Source organism: Cibotium barometz, chromosome 10, assembly GCF_041138505.1.
Source record: "Cibotium barometz isolate CiBa-2024 chromosome 10, ASM4113850v1, whole genome shotgun sequence".
NCBI classification, from domain to species: domain Eukaryota; kingdom Viridiplantae; phylum Streptophyta; class Polypodiopsida; order Cyatheales; family Cibotiaceae; genus Cibotium; species Cibotium barometz.
In genome coordinates this window covers 7,627,899-7,633,053 of record NC_141055.1, presented here as the reverse complement: position 1 = coordinate 7,633,053, position 5,155 = coordinate 7,627,899, and the positions used below count along the sequence as shown (strand labels likewise).

The window sequence follows — 5,155 nt, the reverse complement described above, 5'->3', positions numbered from 1 at the left end:
TCATTTTTTGGGATCTGATCTCATGCGTTTTGGAGCTCACAATAAAAAGCACTCATCTACAAGTCATTTGGAGCGGATAGAAGTTGATTTAAAATAATGTTGGGTTTGTACTTGTTCTTAATAGCAACATTGACTTAGATTAGGGAGATCTACTTGAGTATAATTTTGAACTTGGAAAATATTCACTTGTAACCTTTTCTTATAAATCAATATACAATAGGTCTAAATTAGGTCCACTTGTTGTGTGCTTGAATTTGGGTGTTCCTCTCCGCCCATAAACTCTTTCTCACAAAGTACAACAATTCCACATAAGGACATTCAATATTGGAAGTTCATGGCTTAGTCTTTGTGTTTGCTTATTCTTTATTTGGTATTTCATATGAAAAATATATGAACAAGGCCTTTTTTAATTGTTATTATAGTGAATGGTTAAACCATTTGTAATGTGATATGAAGGCTCAAAAGAGACCCAAGACCCACATGAAAGACTAACTTAAAAGAGACCTTGGAGGGGAATGATCCTCCTTCACTTTGCATCTCTACTACTTTTGATTAATCTTAAACTTTGATCTCATATATTGAAGCTCAAGCATGCTTATGCTTGAACTCTTCTTACATATGTTCCAATGAAAAAGCTCACATTTCTTTTGCTCTTCTAAGGGTTCTTAGGGTTTGTTCATTTGTAAGAACATTTGAACTTTTATAATAATAGTAGTAGGTTGTGGTTTTATCTATGCTTGGTAAATGTCATTGAATTTTGAACCTTTTTACATCACACCTCATCTTTCAGCATAGTGATTTTGCTTAAAAAATTAACAATATTCTACTAAGTTAGTGTGAATGTTAGGGGAGGACACTTTTGTTCCACAAGATGAAAAAATTTGGTGACTTCACTGGGCCTTAGCAACACACATGCAAGCAAATCCCTTTAATTGTGTTTGACTAGTTTTGAAGAGCTTGAAAAGAAAAACTATTAGTCCAAAGTCCTGATGCTGCTGAAAATCATATCATATCATATCAATGACTTGTTCTCATTCATATGGGCTTATAAGCACTAAAACTGTAGTACTGTTTCCTTTCCTTCCATGTGAGAAGTGGAGATTGAGGCGATCAGAGACTTAATTTACAATTGTCACACAAGAATTGAGGACAATGTTGAGCTTAATTACTTGACGCAGAGTGTATGTGAAGGATTACCTAGGTTCCACGACACTCATGGACTGTGCGTTATGAGAAATATGGCTGACTGGATTGCTAGAGGAATCACTAGAATCCAAAGGTGCTCTGAGGTCACTTAATACAACAAATGCTGGCTTGGTGGGTATTTCCAATATATCAAACTTCCCAGAAAGCATCAAGGTTACTGTGGACATGGCTGGCCTTAGCTCTGCGGTCTCTTGAGTACACAACAATGCAACATGAACTACACGTATGACTTCTCCAGTAAAGGCGACAGTTGATCCTAGCTTTAGGTCTACTAGCTCCAATGGTCATTCTTGCTGATACAATCTCCACATCTGCACCAACATGTACAAAACTAGTTTGCTTCAGTAAAACTCCTCATACATACATGTGCAATATGATGATGCGTGCACATAAGTTAGTCTGTTTTAGTATTGAAACTAAACACATCATGTTATTCTCCTTCCCAATATTGACAGTGATTCCCACACCAACGAGGTGTAATAAGAAGCTATGAATGTCTCTCTTTACATAAAGAGTCAAGATATTATCTGCTTATTTAGCATAGCTCTATCTATGTGTTAGATGCACTGATCACATTACCAATTCAAGAAGCCTTTCACTTGAATTTCGCCTTCCACTTAAGACCTCAAGGGTGACTACGCTGAAGCTGAAGACATCAACTTTTTCAGTGAGCTCTCCATGGATAACATACTCTGGGGCGAGGTATCCTCTAGTTCACCACACATGGAAAATATGCAGTTAATAAGACCTTGACACAACATCGATCCCCAAGGCTAAAGCAGTAGCTATTACAAAAGAAACAGTACTGTCTCTGAATATATCCTTGTCCTCCTCCCTAGCGACCTTGTAATATTGTTCTAAGATTAATTCTGCTTAAATTCCTCAAAAGACTTACAGGGTTCCAGCAACTCTTGTGTTGATATGTGACTCCTCGTCTGAGACGAGTCTAGCAAGGCCAAAATCTGCAATAATTGGGTTGAGGTGATCGTCCAAGAGAATATTGCTCGGTTTGATGTCTCTGTGGATAATGCGGACCTGAGATTCGTCATGCAGGTATGCTAAACCTTGAGCCATACCCAAAATTATGCCATACCGAGTAGGCCAGTCTAGCGTTCTACCATCCCTCAAATCTCCTGAACACAAGATAAGAAATCACAAGCTTTGCTATGTCTAATCAGTGGATAATTAGGAGTACATTAATAGCTAGTCCACATCAAGAAAAAATATATAATTGTGCATTAAGATGTTTTTGACACTCTCTCTATTGGGTGTCCCTCTAGTTGCCCCTCATCATCTCAGCCTGATTACCATCTTAATCAATTACTTTTTTCTTAATCAGTGTATAACTAGGGTCTTAATGCATGCTTATTACCGAATAACAGTGCGTCCACGCTTTTGTTGGGTAGATATTCGTACACTAGAATTCTCTCTGGACCTTCGACACAACTTCCCAACAGCTTTATTAGGTTTTTGTGTTGTACACTGGTTATGAGGCTGACTTCATTCATTCATGAACTCCCGCCTCCCTTGCTGGCTTCGTGAAGATAGCTTTTTAACTGCAACATGCTGTCCATTTGGTAACGTTCCCTGCGTTAAGCATCATGTGCACAACAAAGTAGGATCATTAGGAAGAGGAGGAGCAGTCGAATCAGTTGACGCTGCTTGTAATTAGAGCTGGCAAGGAATTTTATCGTTAATTTTCCGCGCGAGACTAATTATGGATGGCTATGGATAGATTATAGCTGTTATAATACCACCTTGTAGACAGGACCGAATCCACCCTCTCCAAGTTTGTTGTCAGGATGGAAGTTCCTAGTTGCTACCTCCAATTCATGCAATGAAAATACGTTGGCCTTTGGTTGGAAGATTAATGGTTGAGCACTGCAATTAGGCGCATCTGGCCCAACGATATACGGGCATGAGCACACAGCTGTTATATATGTTGAAAAAAAAAAGAAAAAAAAGCACCTTTTCTTGTTTTTGCCTTGTGCCGCCGCACAAGCATGAGATATACTAGAGCTATAATTGTGGCAAAGATAGCTCCCCCTGCAACAACGCCGACGATGACGATTGCGATTTTCCACCCTGGAATTAGTTGAAACCAGCTTCGGGCTTAGGTGGATTAATTAAACCTCGGCTCTCGATTAAAACTAATTATATAAGACAATGTTAAGAAGTTGTAAAAGCATTCATCATGATCGGTGAGGTAAAGCCTGTGGGTTTAATTCAAGTGTTGAATCCAGATGCTACCCCCATAACGATGACGGGATTATATTAGGGGATTCATTAAAGTTTCTTTGATCTGCAAATTGACAGTACGAAATACCACCTTCTGTTTTGTGTGTGGCTGAGGCCGGTGAATCAGCGGCACTGAGAGCACTCTGATTCGTTAAGATATCCCAGGCATTGAGCGAGGGCATTGAACGGCTGCATAGCCACCGTTTTCGGGAGCTAGCCTGGTAACATTTTCCATCAACGACTCAATGGCTGCCAAGGCGACGGGATCGCTGGTATTAGCATAGCAATATCCTTTCGCAAAACTGAAATCAGGCGTGAAGAAAGACTGGTTGTCATAGCGGAGGAAGCAACCATCGAACTGGATGCGAGCAAAGGGTCTGCAATGTGCTGGTAGCATTGGAAACGCAATCGAAACAGCCGTGCAATGATTGGTCTCCGCGGCACTGAAAGATGGCATAGGCTCTGTCGATGCCGGAACCGGTGGAGGCGATGGTGTACTTGGTCCCGGAGGACGAGAGGCTTAAAAGTAGAGCTTATACTGAACTACAGGATTTATAAACGTGGAACGAGAGGCTTAAAAGTAGAGCTGATTGCATGCGCGTTTTTGACCGTGCATGCAAGTTGCCCTTGGCATTTTTCTATGCTAGATAATAGACAATCGGTTTACCTACTACTTTACCTACTTCACGATGAGATGAATCTAGTAGGTATAAGGTTAGTCCTGAGTTCCAAGCTGCGAAGGGTGCTTCGATTTACGGCAACCTAAGTTCATCTTGTGTAGTGATAGTGGTGGACTCCTACAAGATCTATCTTAAGTGTATACTTGCGGAATCCCCATGTTATTTCATGTCGCCCCTTTGGCCTTCGAAGGGTTGTTAAGTGTTGAGTCTTGCCCCCTTGGTGCAACTAGAGTGGACAAGTCCTCTCTTAAGTAGGGCTTGTTCCAAGGGATGAACCTATTGCACTCTGTGGGAGGCACGTAGAAGCACATGGCCCCCACATCTGAGCTTTTCCACCTAGTACTTGAGTGGGCATGGCCAACCACCACACCACGCAAGGTAGGAGTAATTGCTCTCCCCTTTGAGAACTCTAGTTTTCCTTTGCTTCCACAATAACCCTCGCTCTTCACCCCACTCACCTTCTCGATCCTGTAACAACAAGAGATCGAAGAGCCCCTCATAGGAGCTATGACAAGAAACCTCATAGTAGCAAGGCCTTCGAATTGCACCAAGAACAAGGCCCCATCTCACAAATGAATGAAACTGAGGGGAGACCACAAGGCAAAGCGGTATTACTTAAGAGAGGCAAAGATCCAGCATCTAAAGGACGTGATACATAAACTTCCACAAATGGCCAAAGGGGAGATCGTCCCCAATATATGCAGGGTGGCTGCAGTCAATCTAGTGGAGGAGGTCCTAAACACAATGGACATGGTAAGCTCTTTGTTTTACCGGTGCATCTTGTTCAAGACTAGCAGAAAACTTCTCATGATAAAGCCTTGATTAGCTTGTTTTATGGACCTCTCCCTCCAACTAAGGGCATGGATTGGGGTACTAGAGGATTAGTGCTGAGCACACCTAATACCTCCTTAACTATTATTTCTGCTTCCTTTTCAAAGAGGAGGACATGGCAATTAATGCCCTAGGTGCTAACCAAACTCTCCTCTCTCCCACTTCAAAATTCTCTCCCATGGACCCGAAACCCACCCTCT

The 5,155-nt window shown here is 41.5% G+C and overlaps 1 pseudogene across 1 annotated transcript; it reads right to left on the bottom strand.

Moving 5' to 3' along the window:
- Positions 1–1,015: 1,015 nt before the first annotated feature.
- LOC147634500 (cysteine-rich receptor-like protein kinase 2) lies at positions 1,016–4,648 on the bottom strand (annotated as a pseudogene). The gene is made up of 8 exons (XR_015266840.1): positions 4,401–4,648; positions 3,578–3,963; positions 3,175–3,320; positions 2,964–3,103; positions 2,579–2,793; positions 2,102–2,339; positions 1,786–1,915; positions 1,016–1,517 (listed from the first exon to the last, which is right to left on the bottom strand). The product of XR_015266840.1 is annotated as a cysteine-rich receptor-like protein kinase 2 (transcript).
- Positions 4,649–5,155: the final 507 nt, after the last annotated feature.